Source organism: Carex rostrata, chromosome 2 (genome assembly GCF_964058835.1).
Source record: "Carex rostrata chromosome 2, lpCarRost1.2, whole genome shotgun sequence".
Lineage (NCBI taxonomy): Eukaryota > Viridiplantae > Streptophyta > Magnoliopsida > Poales > Cyperaceae > Carex > Carex rostrata.
The window spans coordinates 2,418,604-2,425,402 of NC_135919.1; the positions used below are offsets into that span (position 1 = coordinate 2,418,604).

A 6,799-nucleotide genomic window follows, 5' to 3' on the forward strand; every position below is an offset into this window, starting at 1 on the left:
CACTGTTGCATGTCCGTTATCACCTCGTTGGTAAGCCTTAGGACCGTCTTTGTTTTGTCATTGAAGATCCTATTGTTCCTTTCTCTCCAAATGGACCATAAGCCTGCCGCCCAAGCAATCTCCCACATACGAATTCCTGCTTGGTCTCTAATCAACATATTGTTCTTCCATGCTCGAATGTGCGAGTTTACTGGAGATGTTGGTATTTGACCCCCTAATCTAGATATCAGAGCTAGCCAGAACTCCGCCGTAAAGTTGCATGACCAGAAAAGGTGTATATCTGTTTCTCTCGAATCGGTCTCACATAAAACACATCCCACCGGAGTTTGACACCCTCGTCTTTCTAGGACCGCCCTTGTGAGAAGTTTGTTTTGCAATAACACCCATATAAAGAACCTCACCTTTGGCGGTGCCTTTATTTTCCACAGTCTTTTATGATGTCTACAGCTGACACCCTTCCGACGGAGCATTTTATAGGCTGATGAAGTTGAGAACTGGCCACTCGCCTCCCATCTCCATAGCACCTGATTAATGTTTAGTGTGACTGTGGATGCCATGTAGAAATCTTTATACTCCGTTAGTTCTTTTAAGAAAAATGATTTATCCCCTGAATTAGCCAGGTCTGTTACCGTCTCTATCTCGTATAGTAATCTCAAAGTTTGGGCCCAGTTACTCTGCGGTTTTGCTTGAAAAACCCATATCCATTTCGTCAACAGTGCGTTATTCTGTGTCTGTAAATGTATGATCCCTAAGCCTCCCTCCTCCTTGAGAGAGCAGGTCCTTTCCCAATTCACCAAACAGTTGATTGGCTTACATGTCTGGTGGCCTTTCCAAAGGAAATTACGTCTGATCCTGTCTATGTGGTTGAATACCCACTTCGGTATTTTCAGTGCCTGCATGAAGTGTATTGGGATTGCCGAGAGTACCGCTTTGACGAGGGTTAGTCTCCCGCCAAATGAAAGAAGCGCCGACTTCCAGCTGGCCACCCTTCTCTCCACAGCCGCTATGAGTGGCAGGTAGTCAGGCTTGATTAGTCTTTTTGCTGATAGTGGCAAACCCAAATACGTGATCGGAAGTGTTGTTGGTGGGCATCCCAGAATTCTTTCAATAACTCCAACCAGCGTGTGTCTAATAGCCACCGGAACAAACGTGCTCTTATTTCTGTTTATTTTAAGACCCGTCAGATTAGCATATATAGAAAGGATCAAAGCCAATACCTTGAGTGTCCTCGGGTGTGCCTCAGCAATAATAATAGTATCGTCTGCGTATTGGATCGGCTGCGGTGGGATGAATATTGGTCGATGCATCGATCTGGTTGCATTTTTTATTAGCCAATTTAATGAGTCCGCGACTATTATAAAAAGCATAGGGGACAGGGGGTTTCCCTGTCTCAACCCTCTCTCGTGCCTGAAAAACGCAGTTAGGCTCCCGTTGACCCGGACCGTTGAGTATGATGATTTAAGCACCTGCAGTATTGAAGAGGTCCATTTCGGAGGGAAACCTCTTTCAATTAGCAGGTTAGTGAGAAAGCACCAACTGACCGTGTCGAAAGCCTTTTCGAAATCCACCTTATACAAAATCGACGGAATTTTCCTTCTGGTGCATGATGATACAAATTCTCTAGCAACTAAGAAAGATTCCATAATAGATCTACCCTTTACGAAAGCGGTCTGCCTGTTCGAGACCAAACTCGGTAATACCAACTGTAGCCTAACTGCCATGGCCTTCGTTATAATTTTCACTGAAGTGTTAATCACACTTATTGGCCTAAAATCACCAATCACCGTTGCCTGCTCCTTTTTCTGAATTAGTGAAATTGCCGCTCTGTTAATGCCTCTCAGGTCCCATCTTCCCGTATGGATGCCTTTAATAATGATCATAAAATCTTCACCAATAATATCCCAGAATTGCTGATAAAATTCTATCGGGAACCCATCAGGGCCGCTCGCTTTATTCTTTGGCAGCTGCATTATTGCCTTGTGCACTTCCTCATTCGTGTATTCATTATCCAAATACTCTAGCTGGTACCGCATATTCGGTCCAACCCTCCCCGTCAAGTCAAATGGGTTGACATCCGTTGACTTCTCTCCCAACAGCTTTCTATAGTGCATTAAAATTTCTAGTTCAAGGTTCTGCGGCAATATGTCTGTTCCATCCTCCTTCTTAAGTCCCTGAATCGTATTTGTATTTTTTCTCGCGTTAGCTGAGGCATGGAAGAACTTTGTATTTTTGTCCCCCAATTTTAACCACCTACAACCTGATCTTTGTTTCCATTTAGCTTCTAAAACTAGCGCGAGACGGAATATATGCTCTCTTAGTTTTATTCTAAGTTGAAACTCTAGGTCATTTAAGTTTCTCTTCTCCTCGACTCTATCGAGCTGCTGCACCACCCATTTGGATCTTGTAAGATAGGTTTCCTTTTTGGCAAAGGTTACCTGTGCCCACTGAGTAAGCTTACGTGCCACTGCCGTCAATTTATTTGAGAAATCCCTCACTGGTTGGCCCGTTGCCTGCACCTCATTCCAAGCCCCCACTACTACTTCTCTGATACTTGCGTGTCTCAACCAATATACCTCAAATTTAAATTGTCTCTTCTTTGGGCTAGCGTGTGGTTTGACTTTGAAGAGCATCGGCACATGGTCGGAAGCGGTGGCCGGTTAATCGGACAGCGTGTGACTAACCCCCAATAAATTCCAAGCCTCTGAAATGAGTATTCTGTCGAGCCTTGTGAAAGTTGGATTCGGTCGCTTGCTTGACCAAGTGTACCTGCGGCCTGCTAGCGGCACATCAAATAAATTCAAATCTGATATGAATCTGTTAAAATGAATAACCGGGTTCATGTCTGGATTGGCGCCTGTTGTTTCATCCATTGATCTAATGATATTAAAATCACCCAATATTAACCACGGCATGTTGTTTAAAATTCTTATTGATTTTAGCTCATTTAGAAATTCAATTTTATCTAAGTTTGATTGCGGCCCATACACACCCGTTATCATCATTGAAAAGTTGCCTCTTTTTAAAACCACTGTTATGCTATATTTTTTTTTGTAAATAAGTAAATTTTGGTAGTCATTGCTCCACACGAGCAAGACACCTCCTTTACTTCCCACTGCATCCAGTGCCGCAAAATTATTCAAGGCTACCGGACATATTTGCCTTACTCGAATTATTGAGTTTTCACTCCACTTTGTCTCTTGGAAACATAGAATATCACAGTGTGAATCAATCACCACATTTTTAATTACGGCGCATTTTTGTAAATCACCCAATCCCCTAACATTCCAGCACAATAGATTAAAATTAAAGCTTAGATTCATTAATTAACTTAAAACGCATATCTCTTACACAAAAGTCACCTGTAATACAGTGCACAGCCGAGTTGCAGTAGCAAGGCCACAACTCTATCCTAAGCATAAAATAAATAACTAATATGACCGAAGTCAAAATCTCCAAACAGATGCTAGCATAACAGAATGCTAGCACATCTAAATACATAAGCATAAACACATAAAGCAATTTAAAAAGCAACAATAGAACATGGTTTATCATCATTAAAACAAAATAAGCACTGTCTCTGGTGAATCACTATGCGGAGCATAACTGCTCAGTCGGATAGGTCCTCTTCCGGCTCCACCTCCAATTGTTCTTCCTCCATTTCTTCTTCGTAATCCGTGAAGTCATCTTCCTCCGGGTTATATTCGAGTGATTTAAGGATGGACTCATCCATATCACAACCCGCTGTTAGTGCATCATGCAGTTCCTGATTGGTAGCCGCCCCTTCAAGAGGGATCAATCTATCTCCCAGATGCGTGCCACAGTAGTTACTTACCTCCTTAATTGTTACCTGCTGCAGCGGTACTGACTGGAGTTGTTCCTCTTGCAAGGCGTCAGTAATTTGCGCCACCAGTGCCGGGTCTGCCGATTGCTTGCCCTTCACAGTACAGTCCTTTGGTTTCCTTGTTTTCTTAGGCGAGTGTGTTTTAGTTGTTGCAGTTGAGGCTCGCTCCGAGATGCGGCGGCTTCTCCTTGGAGTTGGGGCATCGCCCTTTGGTAACTTCCTGACTCTCTCATTGCTATCATCTGAGTTGTCGTCAACCTCTTTACTGACTGTTAAAAAACTCATTTACTGACTGTTATTGAGGCATCAGTGATGGCGCCGCCAGTATAGGTACTTAACACTGACGGGTAAAAAACCGTCACTGTAGGTACCCTACACTGACTGTTTTTTAAACCGTCACTGTAGGTCCTAAAAACAGTCAGTGTTGGCGTAAAATTTTTGGCATGATTCTGCTTGTATCGGGGCTAGCCTCCATATTTTTGCTAGCCATATATATTACTATTCAACATTCATTATCATTAAACAAAATATCATGCAAATAGTTTTGTAATATACACAAAAGATGACAAAATATAAACAACATACCATATTGATTCACAAACATCCAAACAATATAAACAAAATTTACATAACACATAAACCAAACTAGATGGAGACCTCATCTTGCTTCAGCAATTGCTTTGGAGATGAATAAAAAGTATATCTACATGGAAGTTATACACAACAAAAATTAATAAGTTGTATAGGACTTTTACAATTTACAAAACTATACTATCAAAATGAGGATTGATAAGAACCAAATCAGCATGAAGTAAAATTGAGAAGAGAAAATTACTTGAAAAGCTGGTGTCTAACTAAAAATCTATACCATATATCAGGACATGTAATAAGTTAGATGAGTATTAAATAAAATTCACAAACACAACTGAGGTCCTGATGCCTAACTATAACACTATTTCAATGGATTGAAAAAAATATTGTAATTATAAAGATAAGGACATACATTTGCACATAATACAATGAACATCTACAACAGATTTGCAAAAATAAATTAAGCATTGACATTAGATTTGAGAATGTATTTTTGTAAAAAAAAAAGATTAGAGGAATACCTTAATAGATGTATAAAACCAAAGATACTCAAGCAGATGTATAAGACAGTAGAAAAAACCTGAGGAATTTTATCATGGATTTCTGCCACTGAGAGCAATCAAATAGCATATGAGCATATTAGTGGATAAGAAAATATTATTTTTAAGTAACAAAGGTAACATTGTATAGCATATTACAAGTTGTAAAAAATCATGAGCACGTCAATTATTGTAGAACTTCTACTGAGAATCATTTATACCATCACAGAACTTCTTCTCTATCTGTTATTCCTTTTGTTACTCTATTGGTAATTTATCCAAGCACATTATAAGTCTAAGAATGACATGGAAAATTAAAAACAAAATGAGGATTATATAACTTACATGGATCAGTAGTGGTGGTTATATACATAAGAAGCCAATTTGACCAGATTATTTGCCTCATAACAAGCTTGACCCTCTTGTATGAACGAACAGTCGGCTCCATCAAACTGGTGACAATAAATGAAAGAAATATTATTGACAAATATGCATGTGACGAGATTAAAACCAAGCACAAGATTGAATGCTAAGACAAACGGCGCATATCTTGAAGTTCAATCACAATATAAATCACAAGATCTCTGTTCTTACAATATAAATCAGAATTTTCAATATTGATGTTCATCCGGGTTTGGAGCACTAAGAAGTGCTTGAATACTGAAACAAAACAAAAATAATAACCAATTACTTTTATATGTAACAAATCAAAGTAAAATATGATAACATAAATTTTGAAAACATTAGGATTACCTTAAAAGAACGGTACTAATCTGGAGAGCAGGAGTACTCCATTTGTCCTTTAATATTTCAACAGACGTTGTTAGTGTTTATATAAGAGTATTCTACAGGGTGACATTGGCTATAAATTATGATGCGAACTAATCATGCCCTCAATTAATGGAGAATCAAAAGATCTTCAAGGTGACATTGGCTATAAATTATGATGCGAACTAATCATGCCCTCAATTAATTTTTGTACCTAAATATCTCAACTCTAAGGTAATCAATGGTACCGTGTACCGCTACATGCGGCTTACCGACCTTGACACACACAGCTGAAATCTGAGAGAATTTGACAAGTGTGGTGTTTGCAATTAGATGAGCCACTGATTCCAAAAGGTACCGTACCAGTAAAGTAACACTGGTACCATGCCAGTAAAGTAACTAAACTGGGTTTGAATATAAATAAAGAAAGTAATTAAGGTTAAATAGATGGTCCCTTTGTAGTTGAGGCCTACTTGATTTTTCAGTGTTATACGCATGCCAATTAAAAGTAATTAATCTCCCATATGAAAATAGAGTTTGACTACGATGACCTTTCTCCAGTGACAAATCTGACAAGGGCGACCTTCGCCTGAGTGTCCTGCTCAACCGCGATGCGAGAGATGAGAGGTCGGTGTCGTCAAAATAATCAGCGAAGGAGTTGAAGAAATCGGAGTCGACGGGATAGAGATGCTTATCAAGATCGAGGAGAACATAAACGGCGTCGTTTGCACTACCTCGTCGCTGAACGGATGCTCCAGCTGAGGGAGCACATCTCCTACCTGTTGCTTCATTTGCATTGAGGTGTTTTGATTTGGAACTGTGACCTTAGTTAGGAGGGAATCCGACTTAGGGTTTATGTCTCTCTGAGAGGGATTTGGGAGAGTTTGTTTCTCTGAGAAGGGGGAAATTAAATTTTCTTGGCGGCTGATCGAAAAAGATGGTGGGAAATTAAATTTTTCGGGAGGGAGTAAATACAATTGAGTTCCGAAATAAAAACAGTCATATCAACTGTGACGGTTCCGGAAAAAAAATAGTCAGTGTATCAACACTGACTGTTCCG

At 39.8% G+C, this 6,799-nt stretch overlaps 1 long non-coding RNA gene across 1 annotated transcript; it reads right to left on the reverse strand.

Moving 5' to 3' along the window:
* Positions 1-5,208: 5,208 nt before the first annotated feature.
* Positions 5,209-5,776, reverse strand: LOC144568625 (uncharacterized). The gene is made up of 3 exons (XR_013515692.1): positions 5,725-5,776; positions 5,566-5,631; positions 5,209-5,423 (listed from the first exon to the last, which is right to left on the reverse strand). It is a non-coding gene; the product is annotated as an uncharacterized LOC144568625 (long non-coding RNA).
* Positions 5,777-6,799: the final 1,023 nt, after the last annotated feature.